The sequence below is a fragment of the Macaca fascicularis genome, chromosome 2 (assembly GCF_037993035.2).
Source record: "Macaca fascicularis isolate 582-1 chromosome 2, T2T-MFA8v1.1".
Taxonomy (NCBI): Eukaryota; Metazoa; Chordata; class Mammalia; order Primates; family Cercopithecidae; genus Macaca; species Macaca fascicularis.
In genome coordinates, this window is record NC_088376.1 from 8,376,736 (window position 1) to 8,391,880 (window position 15,145).

General features: G+C 36.9%; 1 non-coding gene and 1 pseudogene across 1 annotated transcript; one reads left to right on the top strand and one right to left on the bottom strand.

Moving 5' to 3' along the window:
- Window positions 1-238: 238 nt before the first annotated feature.
- On the bottom strand, window positions 239-7,960 carry LOC102136936 (nicotinamide/nicotinic acid mononucleotide adenylyltransferase 1-like; annotated as a pseudogene).
- A 1,247-nt stretch (window positions 7,961-9,207) lies between these two features.
- LOC123571994 (U6 spliceosomal RNA) lies at window positions 9,208-9,314 on the top strand. The gene has a single exon (XR_006696348.1). It is a non-coding gene; the product is annotated as a U6 spliceosomal RNA (small nuclear RNA).
- Window positions 9,315-15,145: the final 5,831 nt, after the last annotated feature.

A 15,145-nucleotide genomic window follows, 5' to 3' on the forward strand; every position in this document is an offset into this window, starting at 1 on the left:
AATTTTCTTTAAAAGAAAGTCCTGGGCACAGTCCTTTGCCTATAATCCTAGCACTTTAAGAGTCCAAAGCAGGTGGATCACCTGAGGTCAAGAGTTTGAGACCAGCGTGACCAACACAGCAAACCCTGTCTCTACGAAAAATACAAAAATGAGCAGGGCATGGTGGCATGCACTACTTGAGAGGCTGAGGCAGGAGAATCTCTTGAACCCATGAGGCAGAGGTTGCAGTGAGCTGAGATCATGCCACTGCACTGTAGCCTGGGTGACAGAGTGAGACTCCATCAAAAAAAGAAGAAGAAAGAGAGAAAAGAAGGAAGGGAAGGGAAAGGAAGGGAGAGAGAGAGAGAAAAGGAAGGAAGGAAGGAAGGAAGGAAGGAAGGAAGGAAGGAAAGAAAAGAGAAGAGAAAAGAAAAGAAAAGAAAAAAGAGAAAGAAAGAAGAAAAAGAAATGCATAAATCACATGAACTTGCTATCCTTTGAATTTCCAGGCAAAGTCAAAATTTGAAATGATTATACAGTCATCCAAATTAATTATTTTACAAAGTAATGCTTCTAATTTTAAAATAAAAGTATAAAATTGATAGTAAAAATGCTCAAAGTACTTTTTTATCTGTCAAAAGTTTCTGAGGGAAGTGTCCAGGAACTCAACACCTACATGTTTTGGAATTTATACAAGACTGAAAATCAATTTGAACTCTGGCAGTGACTTGCACAGGTGCCTGAATTTGAGTCTTCTAGGCTCTCCTTACATCTTCATTAAGAATTAGTAGTTGAAGCAGCTCACTCTACTACAAAGTACTTTGGCCTATGCATTGAAGATCATAAAATCAAGCCCTATTTCTGCCAGCAATTGTCTCTGTGATTTTGAGACTCCTCCAGGAGTCTCAGAGACACCATATATTAAATGAGGGAAACCAACTGTGTTACTATTATGCAACATATGACCTGCAGAATGATGCCAGTTTTGAAAATTTTTGTTACTAATATGAGATTAAATGAGTACAGAAAGTGAGAGCAAATGTTTAAAAACCTTTCACAGCATTCTGACAGAGTAATTTTATTTCTGTTGAATTTAATAAAACATGGAGCTTAATTTTTAGTATCTTTTAATCTAATAACTCATTTTTTTTTCAAAAGCATTGATGTCTCACAGATTGGGGAAAAATACAACCAAAATCTAGTTATTTCCACAGAAACACAGGATGAAATTTATCCTCAGAGCGCCTTTTTTTGTTGTTCTACTATACCATTTTATGATTTTAAGAAACTTCATTAGAAAACGAGCAGTTGTACAACTCTCCATTTCCTCTAAGCTAGACAATTAATAACAGCACAGGAAAACACAGTTTTAGCCAAAGGTCTTACCATTTGCCAACCAATTTTGATTATGAAAGGCTGTCTGGGCTAGTCATGTAGTAGCTAATTTGAACTTGTCCAGACAAAATCAGAAAGGAATTATAAGGCTGGCTTTGAAGTGAAGCAATAAACAGAACACATGCTGTTTCCAGTTATTTGAGGAGAAAACTTTTTCTAATTCTAGTGCAGGACAAAATGCCAAATTTCCGAAGGAATCTACTCATTAATGTTTAATGCAGAAACAGTGGAAAGATATTCTTGACTAAATATAATAGACCAAGATGCTCACATGCTTTAGCATTCAAGAAATGAAAAATAAATGTTAGATATTTATACATTTTTGGTACTTGCTCTGAAACCCGTAGAAAATAATCACTCCTAGGAATATTGTGTAGATTTCTAGTTGGCCTAGATATTATTTAACAGAAGAATCACACAGGTTAGACATATGTTGAATGAGAGAATAATCAGACACATCAAAAATGCCTCATTTCTAACAATCTGCATTCCAATATTATCTTGTTTTCTGGTTCTAAAAGAGATAACATGTAATCCTCATTTTTACTAGACTTAAGCTGATGATTGACCTTTGAGCCATTAGAAAACCAGCATTGCTTTAAACAAAAAAAGTTTTATTCTTTTATTTTTTAATGTTTTAGACTTTGAAGCCCAAGATTAGAATACCTAAAAATGGCCCACATTTGTTAGTAACGATGATGTTACTCACCATTGCTCACAGGCTGGCTCCATGCTCTTTTTCATAGTGGGAATGGATTTAGGCTAATCAAGTTATACTTCTTCACCTCTTTCCTTTGTTATCAACAGTTTGGACTAATACAGATGTGGAATAAAAATGAAACAAAACCACCTAAGCAAAAAAAGAGGATTTATCTCTAATTTAGATTTGTGGAACAAGGTGATTGATATCACTGGACAAAAATTCTGGATCTAGGTATAGAAAGTGCTGGAATGTGTTTCTTTTTCTACTATTGTGATTAGTATTGCTACATTTTAAGTGATGACATTGTATTTGGAAAATCATGAAAGGAACCTATATCACAATACCCACATGCTGAAATTAAGAAAGCAATAATGACAATATTTTTTGGTTTATATAAAATTATCTTTTAAAAATGATTAATCATATACTTACATTGGAATGAACTATAAGATATTTCAATAAATTTTCAAACTGGCCAAGGTCTGTGGACCTGCTGCATCAGAATTCTTTGGTGAAACGTTAGAAAGTATAGACCATTTCTCTCTGCAATTTCCCTTCCCTTATTTTCAGAATTCCCGTTGGTAGAATCAAGAAGTGGGGTCTAGAAATTTGTATTTTTTAAAAGCCACACAAATTATCCTGAGGCCACTAATTTGTGAAACTTCAAATCTGAAGATTAAATTATCTGTGTTACCCACTCGTCCATGGATGTTCAGTGTGACTGGTTCTTTACTATCTGCCTGAACTCTCCCACATGTGGAGAATGCTTTTGTAGCTAGCACTGGGCCTGTTAGAATATAGTTTCTCAGCAAATGTGTGATAAATTATTGAATATCTACTGAGGAAGAAAAGAGGAAGGAGAGAAAGAAGGGAGGGAGGGCAGAAGGAAGAGAGGAAAGAAAGAAGGAAGGAAGTAAAAAATGGTTGGTGGAATGGAATTAAAAACTATCTCAAACTATCAATCAAGACTATATCATCTTTGGTCTGTTCTCTATATGTTAGAGCGTTCTTTTTGTTGTTCTTCTCCATAATTTTCACACATTCTTTTTATTTATTTTTTTTTAGTTTTTCTAGGTACACAGTAGATGTACATATATTTATGGGGTATCTGAGATGTTTTGTTACAGGTAAGAAATGTGAAATAAGCACAGCATGGAGAATGGGGTAGCCACCCCCTCAAGCATTTATCCTTTGAGTTAAAAACAATCCAATTATGCTCTTAAAAGTATACAATTAAGTGATTACTGACTATAGTCACCCTGTAGTGCTATCAAATACTAGGTCTTATTCGGTTTTTCTATTTTATTTATTCATTAACCATTCCCACCTCCCCCCAACTCCCATTACCCTTCCCAACCTCTGATAATCATCCTTCCACTCTCTATGTCGAGTTCAATTGTTTTGATTTTTAGCTCCTACAAATAAGTGAGAACATGAAGTGTTTGCCTTTCTGTGCCTGGCTTATTTCACTTAGCATAAATACAATGCAGCAATCCCACCACTGGGTACATATATCCTCAAAAGAAAGGAAATCAGTATCAGTATATCAAAGAGATATCTGCACTCTTATGTTTGTTGCAGCACTGTTTATAATAGTCAAGATTTGGAAGCAACCTATGTGTCTATCAACAAATGACTGGATGAAGAAAATGTATTATATATACACAGTGGAGTGCTATTTAGCCATAAAAAAGAATGAGATCCAGTCATATGAAACAACATGGATGGAACCGGAGATCACATATTCTTTTTATACTATGCAATAAATAAATTTTTAAATCATGTGGAGTTTTTTATATATAGTTTTGTATCCATTTTCTCATTAAAACATTATAAAGAAATATTATGCACCTATTACAGAAGAAAATGGAGGCTGCTCAGAGATCAGAATATATTGCCCAGAATTACAGATAATCAGAGAGCAGCGGAGCTAAGACCAGAATACTAATGTTCTCTCTACAAATAATTAGAACTAATGTAGATGTAACATTTACTATACGCCAGGCACACTTCTAAGATTTGTATTGGTATTAACTCCATAAAACATTACTTTATCTCCATAAGATAAAGGCACTATTATTATTTTCCCCTTTATGCATAAGAAAACCAAGGCACAATGAGGTTAATTGAGTCATCAGATGTCACTGAGCTAGTAAGTGACTAAGTTTGCATTATTAACTTCTAAGCATGGTATTCTGCTTTACAAAATACATATGCTGCCTCAGCTGTAGCTATAAAAACATTTTAAAATGACAGCCATTGAAACTATAAATGGTAGTAAAATAAAAAATTATAATGTTATCTTAATAACATTTGTTAATATCTTTTTCTTACTGCCGTCAACTCTCTTAAGATGATATTACTATTCTCCATCACCTGATATTCTGGCCAAGAACAATTAACACACAATGATCCTTTTTACAAGTATATTACCATATGGGGTAATTGAACATTTAGTCCTAGTTAATAAAGACATCGCTGCTACTTTGCATTCTAGAAACTAGGAGTATAATTGTTCACAATAGTCACTTATGATCCTTTGTATTTCTGAGGTATCAGTTGTAACATCTCTTTCATTTTCAGTTTCATTTATTCAAGGCTTCTCTCTTCTTTCTTGGTTAGTCTAGCTAAAGGTTTGGTAATTTTGTTTATTTCAAAAGAAACCAACTCAGTTTTGTTGATTTTTAAATTGTTTTTGAAGATGCCAATAAAGGACTTTTCCTGCATCTTTGTTTGTTGCATTCAAATTACACAATATACAGAGTAAAGTATACAACAAATAAAACCCCCAGCATCAAAAAAACAAACAAAACACAATACCAGCATCACATATTTCCTCTAAATTCACATTGCAAAAGCAAATTACGTGGATGATGAAGTAGGGAATAAACAATGACATATTTTCTTCTTCCTAAAGAAAGTCACAACAGTTATCAATATTTATTCTCCTATGAAGTCCATTGTTCTTATTTCCATTATTCAAAGGGGAAGTTCTGTTCAGGAGGACACCCAAAATTATACTATTATGTGGCAGCATCAGCAGCATCCTCAGAACTGGGAGAAAAAGCCAAGCAGTTTGTCCTTTGTATAACGTTGTTGCTCCATTTCCCCATTACCAGGCCTCCTGCACATGCCTCATCCAGTGAGGTTCTGAGGTCAATGCTGTCACAGGTGAGCAGGGCCTGGGCACTTCTAACTAGGAAGGCATGACAGCATGAGAGAAGTTTCAGATGAACTAGAAGTTGCCCAGAAGAAACTAAAGCTCCGTTATAATAGCTTCATCTTGCTCAATTGTTATTTTTCAGTGCTGCTTCAACTCTTAAACTCCAAAAGGCTAAGGAGTAGAAAAATGACTCGCATCTCTAGGATTTGAGATTCCAATCTTTCATTCACTCAGCAGATGGATAATGAAACCTGCTAGGTGTGGGGCTTTTCGCCTTCCCTGTCTTTGGGAGTTGGCCCGATGGCTTTAGTGGGAATAAGCTGGGAGCTATAGCATAAACATTTGCTTAACCTTATTTAACATTTTCCTTTTTTAAACTGTAGATTCAGGTCTGACTATGCAATTGCACAATTCTATGTTTTTCTTCTGCAATTCAAACCCTTAATCTGGGGTGGTATAGGTAAGAAATAGAAATTACAAAAAAGCAAATTGTTCTATTTTCATTAGAAATTTAATTTTAGTCCTGTTTCTATCGCAGAACTATTTTCACAAACCCTGAAACTATTTTACAAAAAGCTATTTCTAGTCTTTCATTTTCCCAATTGGTAGAACTTCCATGAAATTTTACCCAGTTTTTATCATACAGCTGTGACTAATGATTTGAGAGTACTACTTTTAGTTAAACTTCATACAAAAGGGCAAGAAAAGGAAAAGTATAAGAAAACAGATCCCTTTTCTGCTTAAATTCACAAATGGCAGATTCACAGTGGGCTGGAACAGAGAAAGAGCAGGGCTCTTCAGAAACTCCCGAGTTTTTTTAAGATGAACTCTCCCTGTTTCTCCCAAGCTGGTCTCAAAGTCCTGGGCTCAAGCGACCCTCCGGCCACAGCATCTCAAGTACATGGGATTACAGAGCATGTGCCACCGTGCCCCACTCAGATCTTTTGATTAAACTATCAATAAAGGCTGAGAGCATTCAGACTTATAAATTCCTTGAATGAGACCCCTCATTCTCTGTGATTTTCTCATTTCAAGGCAGCATGATGTTATCTCTGAAGTTGTTTCTGAAGATAAAGAGGTGGCAGACGGCCAGGGCCAGAACATGATTCACAAAAGGCTAAGTGAATGTGTGTAACCTGTAAGGCAGCAACTCTCTATCTCTGGTGGGCATCAGAAATATCTACATACCTTTCTAAACATACAAGGGCTTGGACCTCACTCCCTGCCTCCAAAGGTGGAGCTCTGGGCAGTTAAGTCTTACCAAAGTTTATTTGACCATTCTGATGTGTGCCACAGAAAACTCACTATTGGTGCAATGTTTCTGCCAGGCAAATTCACAGTCATTATTTTGCATAACTGGGGATGATTTATCATTGGTGCATTTTACAAGATCACCACTATAAGAGTTCCTTCCTTTGTCTATCCTGGCTCTTGATTACCCAGCAATAGGCAGCCAGAAGATGTCAATTCCCTTCATAACCAAAGTTAGAATTTTAAATGAACTCTTACTTTTCACACTCTGTGTCTTTTATGTGGTAGAGTTCAATGTACTTTTTTACTTCTTATTTCTAGCTAGTTTCACTGAAAATTCTTCTGGTTTTAGTGTGCTGCTAATCTCTTGGCTTAAAGTTAAAGAGATTTGTACATTCTAAAAAAAAAAAAACATGTGGAAAACATTCATCTTAGCAACTTCTAATAAAAATAAATCCTGATTTTAACTTGCCACTGATTTTTACTAAACTTTTAAGCTTTATTTTATGCTACGGATCACAATATCTTGCCCCCGTTACCAATACCCAGATTGTTTCAAATCCCCAAAAGGGAAGTCCAAAACATCATGCTGTAGAATTCCTATGCCTTAGCTTCTGCAGTGTTTCTCTGCAAAGGGGCAGGATGATCCCAACGTTCCTGTCTTCACTCTCAGAGCTGTACAAATTGTGCTTTTCAGTGTATTATTGGACAAGATCTGGTGCCAACTAGCAAATGCTCTGGTCCCTTCTGAGGACTCTCCAGATTTGTGAATGAGATGTCCTTAGTCATTCATTCATTTACCATATGAATGTTGCTCTGGTGTTTCCACAACACATCAGATTCATAGATGAATTTCTGAGCATCATTTCCAATTTAATCTGAATTTCCCGTGGTAATATATATCAAGTAATACATATGAGCTCATAATCTGCCATGATTTGGATGATATCTTCACTCTTCACAAACTGGGAACACCAAAGACTCCAAGAAATCTACCCTCATACAGCAGATGGACCTTTGGCGCACCTTTCATCTTTGGCTCTAGGGGATTCCTTTTGATCAGAATCTTGTCTTTGTTCAGTCCACTTCCTCTTTCATCCGGGCCTTCCTAGCACAGGTGAGTTCCGCTGGTGATCACAGTTACTGGCCTTCAGTTTCTCTTGATGGTGCCTTAGCACCTTAACAGTCTCTATCCACTCCTTCTGAAGACTTTCCCTTGTATCCACTTCTACCCATTTGGAATTCTGGGTGGCAAGTTCTGCCATGATGACCTGGTGATGGGCAGGAATGAGTCCTTTCTTCTTGTATGCATCGCCAACAAGAGAGATTATGCCTTTGACAACTCTTTATCTTCCTATTCCATTCATGTAGTCCTTGGCCAGCTCCAACAACCTGAGGTGCATGTTGGTGAGAGAATTAAAGGAACCACAAGCAAAGAGAACCACTTCTGTCTTCTCCGAATTTTCCATGGCAAGAACTTAAAGTTGTTGCTCTGAATGGAAAACTGTGACACCTCCCTTGCTGCTTTTACAAAGAAAATTCTTTGAATCTGAAGTGTCTTGCAAGGGAGGCTATTGAAACCATTTCAACTAGTGTGGCAACAGTCTTCTCTAAGGTGGGCTAGGAAAATGGTTTTATATCCAAATTGTAATTAACACCCTCACTGCCCGCCAGCCTGAGTGTTCCTGGAGACTAAGTTGTTTTTCTAATCTCTGTTTCCTTTATTTCTGCTCTAATTTTTACTTCTTTCTTCTTGTCAATTTTAGATTTATATTTTCCCTATTTTTCTAGTTTCTTGAGTATAAAGTAAGGTTGTTCCTTTCTTTCTTTTTTCTTTCTACCTTTCTTTTTCGTGACATAGGCATTTATCACTGTAAATTTCCCTCACAGGGAATGAAGTTTTTTGCTGCATTCCATAAGTTTTGATGTGTTGTGTGTCTGTTTTCACTGTCTTTTGATTTCTTCTCAGAACCAGAATAAGTAATTTGGTTATTGAGGAGTATGTTTAATTTCCACATATGTTTTAATTTTCCAAAGTTCCTCCTGTTATTGATTTTTAGTTTCATAACATTGCGGTTGGAAAAGATACTTGATATGATTTCAATCTTCCTAAATTTGTTAAGACTTGTTTTGTGGCCTAACATATTATCTATCCTGGAGAATGTTCCATGTAAACTTGAGAAGAATGTTTACTCTGCTGCTATTGGATGTGATGTTTTGTATTTGTCAGTTAGGACAGTTGATCTATTGTGTTATTCAAGGCTGCTGTTGCATTGCTGATTTTCTGAGTGAATAACTTATCCATTGTTGACAGTGGGGTACTGAAGTCTTCTACTATTGTATTGCTATCTCCTTCTCCCTTAAGTTCTGTTAATATTTGCTTTATGTATGTAGGTGCTCTGAAGTTGGATGCTTATATATTTACAATAGTTATATGCTCTTGATGAATTGACCTCTATATCATTATATAGTGACCTTCTTCATCTCTTGACTGAAAGTCTATTTTCTCTAATGTAAGTACAGCCACTTCTGCTCTCTTTTGGTTGCTATTTGCATGGAATATCTTATGCCATCCCTTCACTTTCAGGCTATGTTTTTCCTTGAGGCTAAAGTGAGTCTCTTGCAGGAATTATATTGTTGTGTATTGTTATTTAATCCATTCAGCCACCCTATGTCTTTTGATTGGAGAATTTAATTTATTCACATAAATAATAAAGTGTTTACTTTGGCAGCACATATAATAAAAGTAGAATCATACAGAGATGATTTCCATGGCCCCTGTCAAAGAATAACATGCAATTATGTGAAGTAGTCCATATTTTTAAAGTGTAGAGTTTTTATTAGTTTTCTCTTTGAGTCTTTGCTAGTTGTTTGTTTATATAATCAGTGCTAGGTTTTCTTCACTTTAATATCATGAGTTATAAGATATTATTTGCAAGCCTCATGATAACCTCAAATAAAAAACAAACACACACAGAAAATAAAAAGCAAGAAATTGAAGCAAACCTACTGAGAAAATCATCTTCACTAAAAAGGAAGACAGGAAGGAAAGAACAAAGGAAGAAAAGGTCACAAAACAGTAAGAAAAATAACAAAATGGCAGGGGTCCTTAATTATCAGTAACATTGAATATAAACAGAATAAACTCTCCAATTAAAAGGCATAGAATGGTTAAATGGATTTAAAGAATAATAATCTGTGGCCTACAAGAAACACTCTCCACCTATAAAGACACACATAGACTGAAAATAAAGAGATGGAAAAAGATATTCCATGAAAATAGAAGTCAAGAAAGAGCAGGAGTAGCTATACTTAGACAAAATAGATGTGAAAACAAAAAACTATTAAAAAACAAAGAAGGTCATTATACAATAACAAAAGGATCAACTTAGCCACAGGATATAACAATTATAAATATATATGCACTCACCACCGTAGCATCCAGATATATAAAGCAAATATTATTAGAGCTAATGAGAGATATCCCCAATGCAATAATAGCTGGAGACGTCAACATCCCACTTTGAGCATTGAACAGATAATGATAGACCAAATGGACCTGTGATGGTTAATACTGAGTGTCAACTTGATTGGATTGAAAGATACAGAGTATTAATTCTAGGTCTATCTGTGTGGGTGTTGCCAAAAGAGATTCACCTTTGAGTCAGTGGGCTGAGGAAGGCAGATCTGCCCTTAATCTAGTGGACATCATCTAATCAGCTTCCACTGAATATAAAACAGGCAGAAAAACGTGAAAAGACAAGACAGGCCTAGCCTCCCAGCCTACATCTTTCTCCCATGCTGGATGCTTCCTGCCCTTGAATACCAGACTCCAAGTTCTTCAGTTTTGGGACTTGGACTGGCCCTCCTTGCTCCTCAAGCTTGCAGACAACCTATTGTGGGACCTTGTGATCATGTAAGTTAATATTTAATAGGCTGGGCGCAGTGGCTCACACCTGTAATCCCAGCACTTTGGGAGGCTGAGGTGGGCAGATTACTTGAGGTCGGGAGCTCAAGAGCAGCCTGGCCAACATGGTAAAACCTTGTCTCTACTAAAAATACAAAAATTAGCCGGGTGTGGTGATGCATGTCTGTAATCTCAGCTACTCGAGAGGCTGAGTCAGGAGAATTACTTGAACCTGGGAGTGGAGGTTGCAGTGAGCCAAGATTGTGCCACTGCGCTCCAGCCTGGGCAATAGAGCAAGACTCCATCAAAAACAAAGCAAAGCAAAACAAAACAAAACAAAAAAACACTTAGTAAACTCATATATATATATATATATATATATATATATATATATATTTCCTATTAGTTCTGTTTCTCTAGCAAACCCTGACTAATATGGGATATAATAGATATTTGTAGATCATTTCATCCAATAGTTGCAGCATACTCATTCTTCTCCTCAGCAGGTAGATCACTCTAAAGGAAAGACCATATGTTAAGCCACGAAATGAGTCTTTAAAAATTCTAAAAACCTGAAATAATATCAAGTATCTTCTCTGACTACAATGGAATAAAACAAGAGGAATTTTGGAAACTCTATAAATACATGGAAATTAAACAGTATGTTCCTGAATGACCAATGGATTAATGAAGAAATTAAGAAGAAAATTTAAATATTTCTCGAAACAAATGAAAATGGAAATACAACATATCAAAACCTATGGAAGACAGTGAAAGCAATACTAAGAGGTAAAAGCATAGTCATAAGCACCTACATCAAAAAAGTAGAAAAACTTCCAACCGATAACTTAGTGATGCATCTTAAAGAACTAGAAAGCCCCTTTCTTACACCATATACAAAAATCTACTTAAGATGGATTAAAGACTTAAATGGGCCAGGTGCCGTGGCTCTTGCCTGTAATCCCAACAATTTGGGAGGCTGAAGCAGATGGATAACTTGAGGCCAGGAGTTCGGGACCAGCCTGACCAACACGGCAAAACCCTGTCTCTACTAAAAATACAAAAATTAGCCAAGTGTGGTGGCACATGCCTGTAATCCCAGCTACTCAGGAGGCTGAGGCAAAAGAATCACTTGAACCCAGGAGGTGGAGGTTGTAATGAGCCAAGATGGCATCACTGCACTCCAGTCTGGGCAACAGAGCAAGACTCCCTCTAATAAATAAACAAATAAATAAATAAATAAATTTTAAAAAGCTGGTAGTATTTTTGTCAGTACAGCTCTCTTAATTTTTTTTTTTTTTTTTTTTTTTTGAGACAGAGTCTCACTGTCCCTCAGGCTGGAGTGCAGTGGCATGATCTCGGCTCACTGTAACCTCCACTTCCTGGGTTCGAGCAATTCTTGTGCCTCAGCCTCCTGAGTAGCTGGGATTACAGGTGTGCACAACCACGCCTGGCTAATTTTTGTATTTTTAGTAGTGACAGGGTTTCACTAAAATCTGTTGGCCAGGCTGATCTCAAACTCCTGACCTCAAGTGATCCTCTCGCCTCGGCCTCCCAAAGTGCTGAAATTACAAGAGTGAGTCACCATGCCCGGCCTCAACTATCTTAAATTTTGTTTATTTCCCAGAAAACAGATTCGATATCACTACTTACCCACAAAAAAAGCCACGTCAATACTTTTTTTGAGAAAGATCTTACTCTCTGGAAATTTACATGTAAAACAACTATGAAATGATGCCCCTTATGAACTTAGAATCTTTGGCCTAACTGACAAGGCATTGAAAACCAAAAAAAAAAAAAAAAAAAGGAAGCTTATCAAAGCAGGAATAATGCACTCTGGTAATGCTGCTTCTGTTCTGAGTTAAATAATATAAAGACAGGGAACTGATGACTGGATTTGGTTCATGAGGCTTGTTGGTAACTGTGGTAAATGGATTCAGTGTAGAGTGGAAGGGATTCCTGATTAGAGTGTGTTTGGAGTTAACAGGAGGAAAAAGGTGAAGGTAGAATGTATGGACTACTTTCTGAAGAGCAGAAAGCATCATATCCATAAGGGTTTGTTAAAGGTAAAATATATTACAGCACATTTACGTTGATATAAATTATTTTAGAGAAAATATAACATTCATGATGTAAGAATAAAGTTCTTGAGAAGATAATAAGAAGTAGATTTCTTTCTCTCTCTTTCTCTTTCTTTCTTTCTTTTTCTTTCTTTATTTCTTTCTTTCTCCTTCCTTCCTTCCTTTCTTCCTTCCCTCCTTCCCTCCCTCCCTCCCTCCCTCCCTTCTTTCTTTCTCTCTCTCTCTCTCTCTCTCTCTCTGTCTTTCTTTCTTTCGTCTCACTCTGTCGCCCAGGCTGGAGTGCAGTAGCATGATCTCAGGTCGCCTCCAGGGTTCAAGCAATTCTCCTGCCTCAGCCTCCTGAGTGGTTGGGACTACGGGCACATACCACCATGCCTGGTTAATTTTTGCATTTGTAGTAGAGATGAGGTTTCACTATGTTTGGCCAGGCTGGTCTCAAACTCCTGACCTCAAGTGATCCAGCCACCTTGGCCTCCCAAAGTTATAGGAATACAAGCGTGAGCCACCGCACCCGGCCAAGAAGTAGATTTGAGAGCATAAGTGAAAATTCTGATCTTAATTCGGAAAAGGGATATAGCTCATCATTTTAACAGAAAGTACAGCACAGAATATGAATTCTGTTGTAAGCTCAGCTACAGTTTGCTGGAGGGAAGATGATGAAACTCTGTTCTAATCACTTCTATTTTTTTCAAGTGAGTATTTATGTAAAACAAAGTCCTATGCTGTCAGTGAGCAGGTAAGCAAGGTTTTCAGATATGGGGAAAATACTAAATAGGTGTCTAAAGAGAGGAGAATATATTAAATCATGAGACCTAGGTGAATTGCTTAGAAGCCCTGAGGTTATAAATCTAAAGTGAGTTGTAAACATAAAGTGAGTCCATGTTTTCCTTCAGCCATGTTTGGCTACTCAGGTGTAAACACAGAGTGATAACAAAGTTATCTTTTCATAAATGAGATTAATGGAAAGAGAAAGGTACAAAGCATCAGTTTGTGATGCATGACAGCAGTCCATCATGGTGTAGTTAGATGAGGAGATCAGTAAATAAGAAAGCTCTCCATCCCACCTCCCACTTCTACCCCGTTCTCACCTACTATAACCTATTCGCAACAATGTTACTCCTTGTCTTCAAAAGAAAACTGAAAGAAAAATGACTTACAAAAATTCAGTTTTGAAATTTGAAGTTTGAAATTTGAAATTTGAAATTAATTTGCTATTAATACTAAAATGCAATAGCACTTTTTTCTTGGTTGATTATCCTGAGCAGCCTAGTGACATGAACTACTGTGTACTGAACATCTCCTTTACTTCAAGAGCTCTTACACAAATTTTATCCTTCAAGTGATGATCGTAACAATTTTATAAGTGAGCATTTTGTCTCCGATTTTAGTTACAAATAAATTGAAGATCCTGTAAAGTAAATAATTCACCCCTGGTTTCACAGTTAATAAAAGACCTTTATCAACATTTTCCACATTGCTTTCCATCTCCCAAGCATAGAGATGAAAGCCTTTGGCAAGAGTGACAATGTGGATCTTGAAAAGACCTTTACATTATGCTTTCCAAATTATTTCTTTAAAGAGAAGCACAGACCTTACTTTGAATTGACTCACAAACCTCTGAGATGTAAGATGGGTAAAGCCTCCAACATCATCAAATGAGAGAAGATTATCTGATTGGACCAGATGTTAAAAATAGAACAAGAACCATAAAAATAGTTCAAGGTGGTAGCCAAGCACCTAATTTGTCCCTGAAGGAATTCTACAGGAAGCCTCTGCCCCGAGCAGTGTAGAAAAAGCCAGGGAGAGTCACTGGGACTCAAGATCTCAGACCTCTGGGGTCAGCTGAGCTGCACTCATCTTCATCTAACTGGGCCTTGAACTATTGCTCTTTCCCTACACTCTAAAAATCAGTGGCCATGTTTAGATCATCTTTCCCCTGAAATGCTAGAAGGTAAACAGCCGTGTTTTTCAGACACATATTTTTCAGAATTGTGCTTCCTTTGCGTGAATTAGTGGAAAGGATTTGAAAGGCCACTGAATCAGCATGCTGAATAAAATGACTGAGTAATGTAGTTATCATATTCTCTGCTCCAAGGTCAAGATGTAGTCAGTTGAGAGAAATTAAAAAAAAAAAAAATTTACTCTCAGATGAGGGCCCTGGAATCCTGAGAGGAGAAGCAATTTTCTAAAAATCTCGTGGGATGAAAAGGTATAAGTAAGACTAACTCAAAGGCCTCTGATATTCAGACCAATGTTATCTCCACAGGGTAAGGAGAGTGGGGTGAGAATGAGAGCAAAGAAAAAACTCTGTCTCCATTCAGAATGTCACTCCAGCAAATATGTAGGCCACTCACACAAATGCTTTCAGGGTCTTTGGTGGTTTATTGCAAATCCCTAATTTTCCTGTGGAGGAGCCAGTCTGCATTATTACTGCAGCCAAGGTGAACCACCCTTTGGCAGGTTCAACAGACTCTTAAGCATGTAGTGAAAAGGGGCTCTTGTTTACAGTACAACCATCCAAGAAAGCTGGTTTTTCTTCACAAATAAACCTTCTTTGCCTGGAGAGTGTGGATTATATATTTATTCTTTATATGAGTAATAGATGGTCAACAGAAAGCTTTCTCTATTGGGTAAAGAGCAGTTTTGTACTCAACTTTTCTGATTGT